This window comes from Corvus moneduloides, chromosome 6, assembly GCF_009650955.1.
Source record: "Corvus moneduloides isolate bCorMon1 chromosome 6, bCorMon1.pri, whole genome shotgun sequence".
NCBI classification, from domain to species: domain Eukaryota; kingdom Metazoa; phylum Chordata; class Aves; order Passeriformes; family Corvidae; genus Corvus; species Corvus moneduloides.
This window is the reverse complement of record NC_045481.1, coordinates 58160202-58180309: the sequence shown is the minus strand read 5'-3', so window position 1 is coordinate 58180309 and position 20108 is coordinate 58160202. Positions and strand designations below refer to the sequence as shown.

Genomic DNA, 20108 nt, shown 5'->3' with positions numbered 1-20108 from the left:
TGCAAAGGCAATGCTTTTCTTCAGAGAGAACATGAAATCTTACGTGAAGCCCATTATGACACTGTGGTGTCTGCCTAGCCATCTCTGAAGAATGCTTAGAAAGAGGAGGGTCACCACTCCCAGAACTTCTGGAGGCTGTCACTTCTCACTCTGCAATAGCTATCATTACCTGGTGGGAGACCAAACAACACACTCACCTCCTTCTGAGAAAGACAACCTACTCAAAGCCTTAGGGCTGTTTGTAATAACACTCTCCTACTAGACTCCATTTGCTTTCAAGAGTGATAAATGTAGCACTGGGAGAAGAGAGACTTTTGAGAAATTCATTAAGCACTTGAGATTTTGTTTGTATATCATCCTCATGGTATATGTTTACCATTTTATTAGGAAATACTGCTATTTTTTTCTTGAACTCTGATCCATTAGAGAGGTAACATCAGTATCACAGAATCACTACTCATGTTTCTGTATGGAAGTCTCCTCACCTGAAACTTTCAAAATGTTATACCAAAATGTTGGCATAACATTTTCCTACTTCTACTTTCTCTTCTACAATAGGTCACTCTATGCACCACACATGCAAGATCAAGTGTTATTTCTGAGGATGTGATTTTTTCCATCATTGATGGGAGAGATGAGAACTATATTCCAAGTCATTACTGTGTCTATACTCAGTTATCAAGGAAAAAAATTAAAAATATTCTGACACATATAGAATAGAACAGTATCAAACAACTTATTTGAAATGAAGAGAAAGTAAAAATAACAAGTCAGCAGCACATTTGAAATTCCTACAATAATGTGAAATACTATTCTACCATTTCTTTGGAAAAGGATTTTCTGTGATGTTGCCTCTGTATGTGCAAGGCAACTGTTTACATGACTAGTTCCTAAACGCTATGTTTCCAGCTAAAAGATCAGAAAAAAATGGACAAGTTTGAGAACGCACCTCAGGTGGGATTTTTGATCACAGGAGGTTCTTAGTAACAACAATGGTTCATAGGATAAGATGATGGAGTGCTTGAAAGAGAGGAAAAGGTGATATTGTCAAGGTATTCCTGTTGACTTGAGGAGAGTTTTGCAAAGATACAACAAAGCTGATATTGTTGTGAGCTGTGATGCTCCAAACCATCTATCTGCTTAGCACTTCTGGTCTGGAGAAAATTTGAATTATGACTGTTTTCCTGCTCTCCAAAAGGGGATGAATAAGCAAGCTTGGAAAACAACAGATTCCAAGATCTGCCATTAGAGTATTTCTAATGTTTTGAAGACCCGGGAGGCAGCAATTTTTTTTTGTCCTTCTTTTTTTTGGCGGGAGTGGTTGGTTAGTATTTCAGTAACATGCCTCATCTGTTTTGCTTCACTCCTTAAGCTCCAACATGGTACAGCATAGCCAGATACTTGCAACACATATTGTCACAGACAGGCATGAAGAGTGCTGCATATACAATGGAAAAAATGCAGCAGAGACACATACACATCTATAGCTATATACACACACTTGTTACCATTCAGGGGAGCTCAGGCATCCTGAATTATCCAGGCTGACATGTTATTTACTCTCCTCTCAACTGTGGAAAGTTTTTTCCCAGAACTCATGACCTGCTCCTTTCTACCAAGCCTGGGTCTGGAGAATAGACCTTCCATGAGTTTCTTCCAAGAGGCCCCCAGCTCACCTCCCATCCCAGGTGATATTAAGTAAACATTGGGTTTTAACCCCTAGAGAATTGAACTTTGTAACCACTGCAAATACCTTCCTAAATAAATGCTTGAATGACAAGGGAGGAGCAAATGAGGAAGGATTCAGGAGAAAAACAGCATATGCAAAACTCAATTGAGATGTTTGGTCACTACATCCTTACACAAAGGTGATTGGGGAGGTTTTGTGATGGATGGCATGTCATTCACAAGAGCTCTGTCTGTAGCTGTCAGCACAGAAGGAGATCCTTAAAATTCCAGCAGCTATAGCCCCGCAATCCATCAGGAGAGAACACAGACATCCACCCTCCCCCTTGGCCAGCACAGGAGCTTAAATGGCAAGCGTAAGTCACAGTCATTTTGTTTGTGCAAAACTCCCTGCCCATGAATTCACAACCAATGCCTGGGTTACTGTGTGCACACTCCTATTTGTACTGACAAGTACATCTGTACACAGGGGCTCCGAAACACCCTGTGTCCAGTACTTCTCCCACCTGGCAGCATACTGGTCAGAGGGAAGATTCTGCTGCTTGTGGTGGGATCACTCAGTCATGGGAATACAGTACATTCTTACATGTGAGAATGATTGATTTCATAAAACATCTTGGAAATGAGATCACTGTTGTTCAAGTTTCCATTTGTAGGCATAAAAATACTATTGTAACCCAATTAATCTTTTTTCCCTTTTGATTGTCAGCCGTCACATAGTGTGCAGAGTGGTTGTTAATTTTTAATTGAAAGCCATGCTCCTACACCAAAAAAACCAGATGAAATGGATTTGAACTTCAGTCCTTTGACTGAGCTTTGAGTACCTTATATTAGTTTAGACTGAAGTAAAAAAAAGGGGTCTATGCAATGCACTCCCTCTTCAGAATGCTTGGGGGGTTTTGCAGATTTTCCCAGCTTTTCCCCCTGCAGCTCTTGGTTACTTGGTCTGGTTCCCATACTGCTCATTCTGGCTTAATGCAGACTAATTTCTATCAGAATAAATAGCATTTCTCAGTCGGTACAAAAGCATGTAACTTCCTTGCCTGAATTCTAAATTCTCCACAGGTTACACCTGTGGCCAATATGGCCTGAGGGATAAAGCAATATGAAAGCTGATCATTACTTGGGCAAACATGAGATGATGCCATGAAGAAGTATTTGGCTCTCCAGGTGGCAGAGAGAAACAACAGCATTAGTCTGCTGCTCTGCACTTCTTCATCAAACTGGGCACCACTGGCCATTTTTCATATCACACAGCTGTCTTCCCTCATCCCCTATGACTGAAGTTGTGGTTTCAGGAGTGTTATAATCCAAGCAGGAATCTGATCTCGAAAGCTTTTTCTCTCATTAGTTTGAGGCACCAGCTGGAGAACACCTGTGATTAATAGGACGAGCATTTCAATACAGAGAACACAGGGCAGTTGACAGAGGATGGTACATCTCATCATCCTCATTTTACACAGGAGTAACCAAGGTAGAGATGTTCAAAATGAGGCAGATACAGTGCCTCAGCTCAGAGTCCCTATCATTTAATATTGACTTTTCTGTGTGGAAGGGGAGCCACCTGATGAAGGGAGAGGACTGGGGTTGGTTACCAGTCCCCCTCCCACAGCCAGCCCCCAGGCTGGCAGGATCCGCTCGCTGACCTTTCCAGGAATGAGCTGCATGTCTGAGTGAAGACTCACTCAGATCAACCCCCGTGACTCTGGATAAATGAAACACTTTGCCGTCTGGCATATCACTCAGTTTCCCACGAATGGCACAAATAGTCACCGCGGCATGTACAAACACAAGGAATCTATTATTGGTGCCTCTTCCTTGGCTCGCCATCATGACGTCCAACCTGGAGGCAAGTGTTAATGCCCTTATAAGGCTCCTTGCATACATTTAAATATGTTATCCTTTGGCCGATGATACAAACTGCTATCTCAGTAGCATACGGCATGGGGAGGTGGGAGATTTTCTTGGCTCTGTGGTGAGAGAGAAATTAAAAAGGAGCCTACAATGCTGAGTCACTGTGACAAATAACTTACTATGGAATGCATTCAGGCTTTAGCAAGGAGGCAGCTGATAGTGAGTCAGTGACTGACTAGTGCCTCCTAGATTTTCCTCCTTGGGAAAGATTCAATTTAATGGGATGAAGTGCCAACAAAAAGTCATTCTCACTGTTACTGAGACAATATCACTAATTATACACATGGTTAAAACTGTCAAGTTGTGTTATATGTCACATAAGATGTGCATTTTTTTTTTTTTTTGTGAGTACAGCATCACCCTGTTATAAAGCACTTCGATGTCTCATTAAAAACAGTGAGTTTTAGGAGCTGGAAATTTTGCTAAACTTCAACTCTTTGGCTGTGTTAATTCAAGAATCGCCTCTCTTTCGGTTCAGCTTGGCAGGCTTATGGATGTCCTATTTAGTGTTCTGGTTTAGCACTGCATGGCACAATTTAAACCAAAATAGATAGTATAGTGTTAAAAAAAAAAAACAAACCTTCTAAGTGCAAAGTGGGTAAGGATTTGAAGCAGAAGGTAGAAGAATGTCACAATTCTTTTGTTACCAGTAAAGTCAAATTTGTATTTGTTTAATCAGGACCAAATTATCATGTCTTCTTTTCTCCTTCCTCCAGTCTGACAGACCTACCTGCTGTCAGGGAATCAGGATCTTGCCCAGAGAAGGAGCTCACTCAGGACCATGGATCCTAGAGGAGGGAAAAAGAAAGGAGGTCTGGGCAGCTTTGCTCTGGTCCCTTTCCCCTGGACCCCTAGTTGTGTACCTGCCAGTGAAACAGCAGAAACATCAGGAAACAAAGCCTCTCAATATCTGAAAAGCTGCAACCAAACCCCCTTCCTATTCACACACCTTTCTGTTTATGCTGCCTGGCACAGCTGCCAATTATTCTCAAATATTCACGCAATCTCCTACCCTCACTTGGCTGAGGCTGCTCCCTATAGGAGACAACTTGCTGTCTTGATGAATGTAAAAAATATGGAAAAAAAGTTAAAAGGCAAAGCTGTCACCCCAGAACCAAGCATCAGATCCTTTTTAGCCAGCCCATCCTTAGCAGCAGGGGATCAAGGGACCAGAACAACACGATCCCTTCTGTGTTTCCATCAGGCTGCTCATCCAGCTGATGTTCCCTTCTTATTTGCCTGTGCTCTTGCTTTCAGAGAGACCCCATAGCATCAACCCTGAAATTCCTAAGATACCATGCTAACCATTACATTATGGGGATTATTATAACTATTCCCAAGCAGACCACAACCAGATGGAAAGAATCTTCTGCTTCCACCTGCACTCCAGGAGGAGACATGAAGCTCAGTCTGGCAAGGGGAACATTTTCCCTGAAGTAATTCCAGCTCAGACACTGCAGTCAGGCTGCCCTTTCTGAGCACACGTATCATAAAGGCATAGAACAATCTACTGCTTGCTTAAACTGTTAATTGGCAAGTGAATTATACTAATGCTCTTCTATGCTAAAGATTGGCTGTTGAAGTGTAACATCTGTTGCTCAGCTCAAATGAGTTACAGTGGTCCACTTGCTAGTGAATAGGGTTCATAAAACTGGTCAAATATTTTTGCATAATACTTTTGTTTCCTTCTTGGACAAAAGTGTATTTTTTTGCCTCCTAAAACAAAATTTTTCTTGCAAAATGGTGATATCATCAACAATTTCACTGTCTTTTTTTAGCCCAGTGCACCTCTCTCCAACCCTGTGGGACAAAGGGCCTCCTTATTTCCACCACAGCTCTATTAAATCCAACTATTAAAGCAATTGGCATTCTTGATAGAAGAGCGGAAGGGCAGCCAAGGGCTCTTTCAGGCCAGGGGAGAGGCACATCTAACAGGGCTGCAGGGAACTACTCATTCCACCAATGCCAGTGTTAGATCATTTGTGGTTGCTGAAGGACTTTGGAGTGAGGCTGTCACTCACCCTGAGATGGTGAAGTGGTCTTGAAGTGGATGTGAGCATATAGTTATGATCAAAGGAGTCTTCTTCTAAGGAAGAATTATCTCTCTGTGAAAAATCACACACAGACTCTGCTTTTAAAAGGACCAAGTTCATACAGTTTTAAAGAAAGAAAGGTAATCATGTGGTTCTTGTATACTTGTCAGGAGAGGCTCTCAGATATGACCTTTCCAAAACACCTGTCAATGATCAGCTGTAAAACAAGAGATCTCTATAATATTTTTTCTAATGCAGAGTAAAGAGCAGCCAACTTCCCATAGGAAAGGAGGAGGGTTTTCTCCAACTAATTTTATTTCCTTATCTTTAGTCGTCTGTTGAAAAGAAAACACTAAATATATTCCTCAGTCTACTCCTTCCAGTGATAGCTCGAAGGAGTAAAGAACCATATGGTCCTTCAGCTGATCATACTGTCTCCATGACAATGCACATTTACAAAGTTTGCTTCTAACAACTTGGTAGTATGACATCCAATTGCTTGTAATTAAGGGTACGAGGAAGCCTTTTGGGAGGGAAGAGCTGCTTGCTTCTCTGGCTGGGTTCTCTTCCCACCCCTGCTGGAGGGGGCTGCCTTTGGGCAGAGGGCTTTGGTAAGGCGACTATGCTTCTGTACAGAATTTCCCAGCCCTTCAGCTGGAGGAAATTAGTTTATCTTCAGCTTTGTCAGTTCAGTTTCAGCCAAGAAGCTGATATACTTAATTCCTTCAAGTTCCATACAAGTTTTAATGCACAAAACACCTTAAAAGAACTTTTATTTCTCAGGAAATCTGGGATTTTCAGAGTGTCCTCCTTGTTAATGCTTATGCATTGTTTTAATTCAGTGAAACCAGATTTCCCAGAAGTTCCCCACTCTGGGCTACAGTGGGATCTTGAAGCCATGACCTCCTGGAGCAGGACAGAAGAGTGGCACAGCAGGGGCTGAGCCGGGGTACCCTGCACATGGGCACCCACCACAGCTGGGACACAGGCAAGGGCAAAGGTAGGAGCTGGTTGGCAGGGAAGGGAAGCAGCATACCAGAAAATAAATGGGCACGATATTCTAGACATTGAGATATTTTAAACTAGGGGAAAAAAAATTACATCCTTGTTTGATCATCTTTCCTTTACTTAAGGCAGAGTGAAAGTTAGAAAGCCCTGTATTCATGTTTTTACTCCTCTCTCTGGGCCAGCCCTCCTCACCCCAGTACAGTGGGCCAGCATTTCTTCCCAGGCTTATTGGGAACATCAGGAGAGGTGTTCCTAGCCCAGGAAGCAGGTCACACCACTCCAAGGAGAGAAGATGCTGCCTGCCTGGCCATGCCACCCTCTTTGCCTTGCAGGGAACGGGTACTATGAACATGATTTGGGGTCCTGTCACAGCCTGCTCAGGATCCAGATCCCAACAGTCCAGGATGTGTCCTGAGACCTGTGGCACTGCAAACTCATCCCAGTATGGATTTATTTGGCTTATTGACATTTACTGGTGTGCCTGTGGTTAGCAGCATGCTCTGTGATGTGTACAGCCATCCACAAAGGGCTAGGGAGCCAACCAGCAGAGCACTTAGGTTGGGGCACCTCTAAAATTTAAGGATCTTTTCCAAAACAGCATTTGGAGTGGCCAGGTTCAAGAAATCACTTTACTGCTCCAAATATCTCATATCAGGTATATCCTGTCAGTATATACATAACCTGCCAGTAAATACAGTAAAGGCCTTTTTGGTCCTTTACCCTTTGCAAAACACTGGGCAATATCTGTTCTGGAATATCTGGGAGCTATCCAGGAAAGACATCAGCCAACAAAAAGTCAGCCACTAGCACTCTTCCTGCCCCACAGCAATGTCAGGGCAATGCCAGGGAGAAATACAGGAGACGTGGCGACACAGTGGCAGATTTTACATTTTGGCCCCTTAGACCTTTTGTATCTTTCTTAAAAAGAGTAAAGAAAGGATCTGAAGTGCTAGCAGGTGGGCAGTAGCATGAAACCGACTGATGCCATGTTTATGGGCACAAAGAAGCAGACTGCCCATGACCGGGACCCCCTGCACCTGGAGATACAGGTGACCGAGCTGAAACAAGGTCTCACCACCAAAAGTGTTGTGGACCTCTTAATTCTCCTTTAAATCCATTCTGTTTTTTCCCAGCTTTCTTGGGTTTTATTCTTTTTAAAAAAAGTAGTAATATTTTATTGTTTTATATTTTTCATCTGCATTAAGAGGGGTTTTTTTTATCACAACTGCAAAAATAGCTTCCATTTGAATACATCATTTGCCAGAAGGTGTTGACTTTCAGAATACTTACAGAAGCCACTTCACATACCAAACAGTGTACAGTAGTTTGGATTTACTTCTAACCAAGCAAGCCAGGATGTCCCACTATTTTAACGGACAAAAATAATCTTACACAGCAATATAACAGCAGAAAAGTGTTCAGGCTGCATCTGGGCCACAGGCTGTCCATTGGCAGCCTCCACATAAACAAGTGCAGAAAGATGTTATATTGTTATTTTCAGAGCCTGTGTATTTCACTATTCCTCGATTGGTACAATAGCTGTCAACACTCCCGTTTCGAATTTCACACATTTGCTTATAAGAAACCAATAGAAATACACAACCAATTGAAGTGGTGCACAAGACAAATGGTTGTTTTTTTTTATCAAGGAGTAGCCCAAAATATGGGTTGCAGATCAGGTTAGCCCTACAGTTTCAAATGGACCTATAGTACATATTTCTACTCAATAAAAACTCCAGCTGGCTAAGATGTGACTGTAATAAAAAAAGTATTCAAGAATAATGATACAATTATTTTGAAATAAACCTGACACGTTTATTTGATTTGTCAGAATGAAACATTTAGAGCTTTTTCTCTTTCTGTAGTTTGCTACCCCATAAACTGACCCAGGCAGCAAATTCCTATGAATTTATCAGGTATTTGGATTTTTTCTAGACTGGCTATTTTCATGAAGAAACTTCTACCATTAACATTTTCACTGTTTGTATATCACATTTAAACTCAAACAGGACTTCAAAGACCTGGCAAACCCCTACTCCTTTGAGCAGCTTCCTGCTGCTCTGCTCCTCCCACCACTGGCCCTCCCAGTAGTCAGGCTCAGGACACTGCTCACAAATCATCACCGCATCCCTTTGACACCTGAAAATACATGCCAAGTTCTAATTATGCTTGACAACCCTCTAGAAATTCAGATTTCTTTCTGCCTGACCTGAAATTGCCAGATTCCTCCTGAAGTCTATTTAGGAGTGAAGTTAGGGCTTTTCTAATTAGAGCTGAATCTCCAGATCTCCCTTCACCCCATATACCAGCAGTGAAGACAAAGCTTGCCAGAAAGGAGTCACATCTAGACTAGTCTACCATCATTATGCAATGAAAGGAGGCGTACTGTGCAAGGAGGAGTTTCTGCTGGAAAGAAAGACAGCTCGGAGTCACAACTTCCTCTTTAAGACTCCAAAATTCATGGATTCAGAAAGATTTGGTTTCTCTAGTAAAAAACACCCTTCTTTTGGGGAAAAAGACAGCCCTGCTTGGTCTTTGCTAATCTCCCCATTTAGTGCAAAAGCACACAAGATCTGGCGTGCCAGGAGCTTAGGAAGCACCACTTAAAGCTATTTGGTGCCTCTGAGAGCTCCCTGGTGAATGACAACGTAAGGGATTCAATGTGTGCGTCCAAGTGTCAAGCAATTGCTGCCTATTAAAGGCTTTAAGGACAGGAAATACTTTCCAGACACACAGGCCTTTTCTAAGGGAACTGCTACCCTGTAGGATGTCAGACACATAATGCCAATGCCATAAGTGTCACCATACAGCAGTTTTCTTTCAGAAAATATGATTGATGTCAAGAAAATCCAAAGAAATATATCTCCTTTTTAATTCCTCTTACCTCTGCATTTTTCTCCAGAGATTTGGGAAACAGGCTTCAGGAGAAGCTTTGAGCAGTCATGCAAAATCAATTGTCTCCAGATTTCAAAGGGTGGAAAACAGCTAAAAACTTTCCACATCTTTTTTGAGCACCAAGAAAGGGGTGCAGAGCTAGCATATAGCTCCAGCATAGGCCTGGTGCCTTCAGAGCCTGGTGCCCTGGCCCACTGAACACCACAGAGCTGCCAGCACAGCCTGCCCTTGGGAATGAGGAGCTGGTGTGTCCCAGGGATGTATGAGAGTTTTTTTGCTAGGAAGGATTTCAAAGCAGAAGCCTGGTAGGGAAGGAAAGTCCTCAGTGCAGGCAGAAGAGTTGCTTACTTCTGGCAAGATTATTGTACTTTAATAAAAAACCAAACAAACACAAAGGTATTTTTTCCTATCCTGTTTGGGGCATACACACAACAAAGAGCAGATGGAGCCAGGGGCATCTTACAAGACTGTGGTCAGACAAACCCCAAGGAGTAGGAGCGCATGGATGGCAGCAAACCCTGAGCCCTGTGGTCCGCAGCACCTCTTGGCTCCTGTAACACTGACTTCAGGCTGGGACTGGAATGCTTTTCCTCACCTTCCTTAGGTTTGGGAAACCCAATGGGCACTCCCTTTCCCATGTTTAGAAAAGCTAATCTATTTTTCTCATTCCTATTTCCTAGTTGTTTGCTTTACATTTCCATAAGCCAGAAAGCACTTCTATATTTATTAACTTTGATCCCAGAGGAGTTTCCCTGGAGGCGCAAGGTAGGTGGCTATAGATACGCTGCCATAGCAGTGAGAGGAGCAGCCCTCTTTGTAGGGATGTTAAGATCTTGGTTAAGTTTATTTAAATGCCTCCAGCTCCTTTTGTCAAGAGGGAAAGACAACTCCAGGGGTGGCCCAAACCAAGACGGACTAAACCCCCTGGAGGTGAGTCTATATAACACATTATAGCAATGACCCTCCTGGTTTAGATGTGTTAGAGAAGTAGGGTTGATTCAGGCTTGACTAACAGCTCAGGGCTGCATCCAGGCTTGGGTTCAAGCTGAAAGCTGGCATCTAGAAGAGGAGTTGTGCCCATATCCTTGAAAACTCAGACCAAGGTCTGGATTGAACTATCACCCAGTCCCTACTTTTTACTGTTACTGTTGCATTTTACAATCACCAAGGTGACTTTCTCCCCCCTCACTTCCCAAGATGTGACTCCCCAAGTGGGCTGTTTGTCCCCCCAGCAGAAAATAGAGTCACACCAGCAGCAGAGGGTGTGGGGGCAGACGCTTTTTGGGCATAAGAACTGGCAGTTTTTAGAGCCTCCAAAAGAGTAGGCGACTGTGCTGAGGCTCTTTCTCCCACCACAAATCACGAAGCCAAATATCTCAGTTGCACTGCATGTCTGCAGCAGTTCCTTCTCCGGTGCTGGCTAGTGTGGGAAGGTCTCTGTTGGCACACAGCTTGCCCAATCACTTGCCTATGTGTGGTCAAACTTAAGGTGACCATGTGTTCAAGATGAACATGTGGGCAGAGCCCTTCTGCCACTTATAGCCTGCCTGGCTTCACAAGGACACCCAGAGCACACCAAATATCAAACTACATGCAATCAGCCAAATCCTGCAGGGATGTTGGCACCTGGATTCAGGGAGCAGGCAGGGCAGCAGAGTGGATATCTTGTCTGCTTCTTAGAGAAGGGAGGGCAACAAGTTAACTGAAGGTAATAGGAACAGATAAACTTATGTATCTTGTACCCTACAAAAGAAAGGCCTTTCTAGTGAAACAGATGGGTTTAAGTGCCATTTAAAGCAACTCCTGCTTTACCCAAGAAAGCCTCACAAACTCTGAATGTGGATTACACAAGCAGTTTATAAAAGAGAGAGTCTGGCAACACATCTCCAACATCACAGAAAGCCTTCTTAAGCAAAGCTGAACCAGAGGAGTCAAAACCAGCCCCTATATCCTTGAACTTCAAGCAGTGCTACTGACTTAAGCTACCTGTGGTTGGGAGCTGAACTTAATTCTGAAACTGCTGCTTCTCCTTCTTTTTCTCCACTCCCATTCTTGATAGCCCAGTCACAGGGAGACAATTTTTAGGAACATGTAACAGCATGGCTCCATTGTTTCTCATGAATTGTAAAGACCATCACAAAAGTGCATAGGCAAAAAGTTAAGAGGTTTCAGAAAAACAATCACACAAGCAGAAGTTGTCATTGGTGTCATGACTCTAAACTTTTGATTCGAGCCACTGATTTAGCATGTACTGCCTCAGTCTCTTAGCACCTTCCTCTACATAACTTTTCTTGAAGGACCTGAGCAATGAGAGCTAAGTAATAGCTGTCAGAGACTTCCTTTTTCTTCCTCCTTTCTTTTGCAATTATGTACTGAATACCAGAATTATAACCAACATGTACATTAAACCTGCAAATGGTCAAAAGTGCAGAAGACAGGTAATTTCTCATCATGTTTAGTGAAAAGGCACTACACAGAGAAAAAAGATGGAATTATTTGTTCCCTCCTAGTCAAAGCACTACTTAAAAGAGAGAACCTCAAAAAATCAAAGCAGTGAAAGTGATAAGACAGACTTTGTTAGAATAATCAGTATGGACAGACTAAAGATTAGCTTGAATGAAATTTAGAGAGAAAAATATCCTCTCATCCTTCCTCCATACAGAGTAGCACAACCACTCAGTTCACACTGCTGTGGCCATTTCAGAAGTGATAGCTTTGGGAAGAGCCAGGGCTGCTTTTCAATACTAAACTGATGGAAACACATGTATGCAACAGGTGAACACAAAAATGCAGAGTTTTTAAAAGGAAAGAAAAATTAAACCCAGGGATATAAAATAGAGTGGAGGAAATAGAGTCAAGCAAAAGGCTTCCAACAGTGAAAGAAAGGCTGAAGTTTTGGCTCATTGCTTAAACTTAAGAAAGTTTGGTACTGACAAAGGGACATCTTCAACTACACCACGTTGCCCAAAGCCCCACCCAACCTGGACTTGAATGTTTCTAGGGATGGGGGGGCATCTACCCCCTACTCTGGGCAACCTGTGCCAGTTTTTCACCACCCACACTGTAAAAAACTTCTTCCTCATATCTAATCTAGTTCAACTCTTTTAGTTTAAAACCATTATCCCTTGTCCTATCATAACAGGCCCTGCTAAAAAGTTTGTCCTCATCTTTCTTTTAGGCCCCCTCTAAGTACTGAAAAGACAGGATAAGATCTCTCCAGAGACTTTATTAAGGGAGTGCAAACCACAAGGGTAAACATGAGTAAGTCAGCAAAACTGATGAAGCAAACTGTTCTCACACATTTGAAAGCAATGTGACTAAAATGTAGCTGCTGTAACAGGATGGGACTATACTTTAAGGTATTTTCACGGGAGAACAAATTTTTACAAATTTTCAGTCTTCGTATTTCCCGTTTCTCAGACCAGATTTTTGGTGGCTCTCTCTTGGACGGCATGTTTCCACAGTTGTTCTTGATCTTTCCAATCTTCCTGCGACAGACACAAGGGAAACAGTGAAATAATGGCAAATAAAGAATTTTTAGGGGCAGAACTCTTCTTACCTTAGCATGGCCACGTCTGACTTATATCCTAGTGAACTGGGGCTGGACCTTCGTTACTGGTTATGGATTGTGGTCAGTGCTTTGCACAAGGCTCTGAACAGCATTGCCTCCTTCCAAGAGAACAGGAAGAGAGTCCTTTCGACACCTGTGTCTCGTGCCATGCAATTCAGAAATGCATGCAAAAGTGCAAATACCCAACCACCATTTAAACAAACTGGAGGACCATTCCTGAGGAGGTATAGGGTAAGGGAGGAGCATAAAGATGAGGGCAGTGAATTTTGTGACTGTAAGCTTAAAGTAAATATTGAATAACAAACTGGAATTCAGACAAGTCACACATTTTATTCAAAAGGAAGTATCTTAGGGATAGCTGAAGCTGGCATCAGGGTGATACAGAAAATTACAAAGGAAAGACGATAAAATATGCAAGGGTATTCACAATGGAAAGAAGGAGTTATGAACCCCCCTGAAGCTCAGAGGAAAATCAGTTGCAGATACGTGGGTATTACTTAGTGTCTGGCTTGAAAATAAATGCTGTTGCAATGACTCCGTAAGAAGATGTCATGGTTTAGGAAAGATATTTCCCAATTTAATGTTTCCCACTGTAACACCCCAGGCCACGCCCCCTTCCCGTGCTCCTCCCCTTGTACTGGGGTAGAAGGGGGAACTGGAGGCACAGAAAGGAAAAGACCACAATTTGAGATAAGGACAACTTACCAGAAACAGCAACAAAAGAGGAAAATGATCAGTGACAACAGCAGTAGTAATAGCAGAGTGTACAAGAGAGGTGAAGGATATGCACACCGTGCTCACCTCACAGAACCCAGCACCACTGACCCCTCACCCTGCAAAACCAGAAAGAACCCTGATCCCGCTCCAACCCCTCTGGTGCAGTGGGAGGTGGTATCCTACAGCCTGTGACCCTGACCCTCCTGGCTGGCAGAAGAATTAACCACGTCCTGGCCAGACCCAGGACAGAAGGGTTTGGGCAAAGCCAGGGAATGACTGAAACTAAGGTATGAGGAAGGAAGATACAGTCACAATTAGATGTCACTTCAGGATGATGCTGGTATTCAGACCAAAAATAAAAACAATGAATCTTCCAACTGCGTATGCACAAAGCATAAAAATATTAGAAAAATGTTTAGGCAACAAAAATTTATATGAAGGCAAAAGAAGACTTCATTACAAATTAAATCTATGTTTCTCTGAAGGTAGTTGTATAGCACCAGTGGTTCCAGTGGAGCAGGCATTCAGGCTATTTGTTTTAGCCTGAGGGTCCACGGGAACGGGAGGATGTGGTTTTCATGTTAGGGAGTAATGAATGGGTGATCTGTTCCTAGAGCCACTTCACCTCATCCCTTCTAGGGAGTCAAAGAGAGCAAAACTGGTTTTTTTTACAGTTGAATTGGAAAAAAATGCCGGTTTTGGGCCATAGGGATGGTTCTATTTTGTGTGCTTGTTCTCCTTGGTTTGAGAAGTAGTGGGGAAACAATGTTCTTTGGTTTTTGGATGCATTCCTTTACAGGTGTAGAAGGATGGAGCTTGCAGCCTTTGACAAGGAAGACAAACAGAACAGAATCTACAACAGGAGCAGGAAACACTTGTAAGTTTTTTTCCTTCCAGATGTTCATTCAAACATTTCAGCTAACATTTAAAAAAGCTTAAAACAGACTAACCAAAATCACTTTTAATCAGGTTTTGTTTCCATGGCACCTTTGATGTCATAAGCTTAATAGCTCTTCAGTGATCCATAGAGTCTTCCAGGAAAAAAAAAAAAAAAAAAGGCTAGACAACCTGAGTGCCAAATGTTGAATACACCTTTAAAAATACCCTTTCTGAAAAGTTTTCAGGCCTCCCTTCTCTTTTAATAGCCAAGAGAAACCAAAAATCCAACCAGGAATTTCCCCCTCCCATAAACCCCCACCCGGCATATCAATGGAAATCTTTGAAGAGCAGTTGGAATATATAGAGACCCACAAATGTATTATTAAACTGCAATGGAAATGCATAAAAAAGGCTGTTATAAAAATAGCCGTAAACCATTTCTTTTTTTTTTTTTTTTTTGTTCTACAGATGCAAACTCTCAAGAAACATCTTTCTGTCAAAACTGAAACAGATTGTGGTGTTCTGCAGCACATTTCTCTGCTAGGGAAACATTCTTGGTACAGTATTTTTGCTCTTTGTATGATGTTTTTTCCAAGGATTTTCTGATTAAACATGGTGATGAGGGGTGATAGCAGTCATGTTATGGTTGCTACTAACACACACAAGTCTTACCAGAGGTGAAGTAGATGTAATTTGCTTTTATTTAAAAGCTTTTGCTCAGTAATACTTTCATGTCTTGATCTAGCACTTGTAGTCAAGCAACATTCCCAGTCTCATCAGCCCTTAAGATCCTGGTCTGATTTTATATGAAAAAAAAAGGGGCAGATCTTTGGCTTGATGGTTTTCTGAGATCTCTGCAACAGTTTGGAGAGCAACATATTCCTCTACCTCGTGGTTTTGGTAAGTATAGGAAAGGGAACAAATCTTCAGATGGCTTGCTGCTGGAGAAATGAAATATCATGAAATATACTAAAAAATCATAAAAATCCTAATCCTGATTAGAAGACTTGCTTCTTTGAAGGTAGAGTGTAATGATTTTTATATGCTGATAGTAAAATACACAGCAAAGGTATACTATACTAACTTTAATGGAAAGAACAACTAAAAATTTTGAATTTTAAAGGGAAAACTTGATAAAACTCTGAGTAAGAGATGAAAACATGCATATCAAGTGATACTCATACAACATGGTATGAACAAAATAAAATAGTTCTTTGAAATAAAAGCCACTAATCAAGTTACTTTTTAATTTATGTGTCTAGAACAGAAAAAGGAGACGATACTGTATTTTTCATACATCTGGACTTGAATTCTGCAATATATGTACTAGTGAATCTGGATGCTGTCATATGAGCCAAGATACTAAGCAACCATAATTTCTAACTCATTCAGCAAAATAAGTAAGCTTTTCATATTGAAATAATTATCATATTTTAGAAGGATAAAATCTAACAGAATTTTAAGCATAACTTAAAAAGTGGATGTTCCCTCTGTACATGGAAGGATTTGAACTCAAATCCCAATACTGGTGAATTACTCCAGACTTTTGGTGATCTTAACTGAGAGTGTAACAGAGTCTATGGTACCTTAAATCACCTGTGTACATTTCATAATTTGGCCCCATTAAACTTTCTCTGTTACAAAACATAGTGAACTGTCTATTTTTGGTCTAGGGAAGCTAATAAATAAAACCACAGATTTAAAAAACCCTCAAACAACAAAACCCCCACATATTCTTCCAGATGCAGTAATCACATATTTGGGTTTTTGTTTGGGTTACTGGCCTGTTTGTCTCTCTAACCTTGTTTAATTATGGAATAAAAGAAGTACGTAGCTACAATGTATTAAAAGACAGAAAAAACCCGTTCTTATATTTTGATAATACATCTTTCTTAGCTATCTTGTGTGGCTTGTGTTTTGCATAATGGGACAGATTTATTTAGATATATGTTTATTTACTCATGTATGTATATGCCCTTTTTGAAAATTATGTTCTATGAGAAATACCAGCAATTTTCTCACTGGGAATTCTTCTAGGTAAAGTTCCCCAATGAACCATGCAGACATTCATGTACAGAGTCATGTTCAAATTTTACTATGTTTCTATTTATCCCGTTTAAAACCAAATATTTCCAGACAAAAGAGACTGACAGACACATTCAAGACCCAATCAATGCAGATATATGAAGTGTTGTGTAAACTGGAGCATGCTTAACTCACACAGCAGAAAGCCTTAGAAAGGCGCTTTCCAAAATACTCTTGGATATGAGAACATGCATTATAAATTACTTTATAAGAGAAGGAAAATGAAAAATTATTTTATCTCTGTACCTGATATTGGAAACAACTGACAGCTGAGCTGGGTGAAAGCTGGTTGCTGATATGCCTAAAAGCTCTGTTAGATATGGCACTTACAAGGCAAAGCCAAGCAAAACATGCCTCTCTATTAAGTAATAAGAAATGCATATAACTATAAACCTTGTGAAGTTATACGTATCTATCTTCTATTTGGAAAGTGGGTCCCTGATTAAAGATGGGGGCCAGGACCTTGAAGGATCCAGATCCATGACTGGAGCAAGTGGAAACCCCAAATAATCCAGAATTTTTAAGAGCATGTTGTTATCATCACTACACACACCCACTTATACTGACTTTGTTAGGATTCTTTACTGGTAATTGGAAATTAAAAAAAGGGTATTTTAAAAGGAAAAAAAAATAAGTCTTACTGAAAGCTGTTAACTTTTCCATCTTGAAAATATTATCCTCCTTTTTTTCTTCTTAGTCATGATTTCTCCTTCCTCAGACTTGTCTTAGCCACTCTCTCGCTCCTGCTTTCTTTCTGTCTTGGAGATGAATGGATTTCAGAAATGAATTTCAGAGGAGTCTGAAAGAAAAAATCTCTTCCAGATTGGCTATTTTTTGATTAAATCCAGCAAATGCATATTGCAGGCAATTCAGAAAACTGGCCATAAAATACACAGTCTTTCATCTCTGTGCTACCTTTTCAGCTGCAGCTCCAGTCAGATCAGAAGTAGTTGGTAGACTTCAGTCAGTGAGTCAGAGAGTCCTTGAGGATCCAGGACGTTTTGCAACATAAGTTCACCTTTATTAAAAGAAGATGTTCTTACAAGCATGCCACTTTTTCCCATTCTTCCATCACTTATTTGTTTCTGCTGGTGTTTTGTTTTTTTCCTTAAGAGTATATTAATTTTTTTCTGTTTTTAAATCCTCTCTAAAACAGAGCAGAGTCAACCACCCTCTGGTTTCATAGTCAGTGGTGGGATTCCAGCATCTTTTCTCTCTGCATCACTCATGTAACAGCACTTTTTGTCTCCCATAGCATGCTCCTTTGAAGACCCCAACTTGGTCTGTAGTAATGCTTCACCTTAAAAAACCGCCTCCTTTCCTTATCCATTCTCCACCCCTTCCTCCCTTCCACCCAATCAGGAGACTAACTCCAGTATTAAAAGCAACCTGTTTTTCTCAAACTCACTCAGCATTTCTGCCCAAGTTAGTTAAACAATATAGGTTTTCTGTTCCCATTTTTAAGTTTTTCCTTTAAACTACTATTTACAATTTCTCTTATGTTTAATTACTTTCTGTCCTAAAGTTCAGTATAAGATCAAATACTCAAAGGTACCATGTAGCTCCCAGTTATCCCAGATTTACATCACAGTAACAGAGAAAAATCTGAACTTAAAGCCCCAGAGAGATGTCTATGCCACAGCTGTCATTGTTATTTGTATGTGTCCCTGATAAAAAACACACGTCTCTGATTTACGCAGTAACTTCAGAGTTAGCTTTTTCTTCCCCAGACACATAAAATGCACATAAGGAGAAAATAAGGGCAAGGCTAACATAAAGGCAAGCAGAATGGCAGCAGCTTTAGGCTCAGCAGTTTCTGTTTGTTCCACTTTTGTAGGAGATCAGTGGCCAAGTGAAAGACAGAACACACCAACTGCACCGCAGCCCAGCCAGGAGCTCAGGAGTGCCAGACTGTCATGCAGATTTTTGCTTGTTTGTTTTGAAATTAAACCCAACAGAGCAATAAATGCTCAGCTTGATACACCTCAGATCAAATACTTCATTGTTCTCCATATGTATCATGTACAGGACGGATCCCACCACAGCACTTCACCTTTAGAAGAGCAACTTGTGTAATGATTACAGCAAGGAATGAAGACCTGAGAGCCTTAGGTTATGGTCTTAGCTCTGTTTGAAATTCCTCCACAAAAAAGAAAAAAAGAAAGGGTTTGGAGAGTTTGCTGGCAGGGTACTCCACTGACTCCTGGAGCAGGCTGTGATTTACACTAGTTAGTGTTGTGACCAAGGCTCCACTTCTCCTGCTTCACAAGCCCTGTTTTATTTACTTTCCTAGTAAGAAGAATCTCTGTGCTTCTTTGCTTAAACTTGCTAGTTTGAGAAAAAGTACAAGCTGGCCACTCTCCTGGAGGAATGAGACCACAAACTCCTGTGAGATAGAGGGGTCAGTCTGTGCTTCTAGCTCATGCCTGCAGTATTTGTCAGGATGAAGAACAGGATGAAACATCCTGCAGGGAGCTTCCTGTTAATCATGGAACTTGAGCATGGTGACAGAATTCTTTTGAGCGAGACCTTTACACAGGTACTCAAAACTAACCATTAATAATGGACTAAATTGAATTGAACATTGACTGGTGTACTATCACAGTTCTTGTGCTCGAAGCACGAGCTCTGGCATGCCCCAGGTCAGAGAGAGTCCAACTGCGTTCTTCTGTGCGTCGCAGAAGCGACTTCGGGATCAGGAAAAGGGCTGCTGGCTGAGCTAGCTAGCTGGCTTCTTTGCAGAGGGAACAGGCAGCAGCCGATGATATTGGCTCACGTTAGCTCAGAGACAAAGGAGGAGAGAGGTTGTTCAGGTCTGACTTCTAACAGGTTTATTGTTAGAAGTTTCACAACCCGAACGAGCTCGAAAGGGATGGAATGCGATGGGATATGATGGGATCCTCCCCGGAGGCTTGTCCTCAGTTTTATAGGGAGTTTGAAAACCGTGGGGAAAGGGGGAAACAACCAGTGAGTTACAAGCCAAGGGGAGGATACAATTTAACAAGAACCACTGAGGGGGGAAACCGAGAGGTGGGAGTTATAAGGAAGAACCAGTGAACAGCTGAGTAACCAAGAATTTTCCCGAACCGGGGGAGGCGGCTTGTACCTGGGCACAGCCCAGGGGGTGCAGCTTAGGCTTCTGAGCCGCCCCTCGACCCACCCTCTGAGTCTGCCTCTTCGGGAAACTCGATCCAGGGGATGGGCTGGGATTGATTGGCATCACGCTGCCCCAGCCCCGCAGTGGGCTGGGTCACCGCAACATCTTCCCCTTCTTTGTTACCTTGAAATGAGGGGGAAGGCTTAAGGGATTTCAAAACCAA

General features: G+C 41.8%; 1 long non-coding RNA gene across 3 annotated transcripts in view; it reads left to right on the top strand.

The window, feature by feature from the left end:
* Window positions 1-19766, top strand: part of LOC116445723 — a 35069-nt gene extending 15303 nt beyond the window's left edge. The window contains exons 2-5 of one of the 3 annotated variants that reach the window (XR_004240865.1): window positions 14624-14701; window positions 15172-15260; window positions 15449-15603; window positions 15966-19766. This is a non-coding gene — a long non-coding RNA (uncharacterized LOC116445723). Of the gene's footprint in view, window positions 1-6478; window positions 6634-14623; window positions 14702-15171; window positions 15604-15965 lie in introns of those variants that run through there. The other 2 variants (XR_004240866.1, XR_004240864.1) reach the window with 2 other exon arrangements.
* The last annotated feature ends 342 nt before the right edge of the window (window positions 19767-20108 follow it).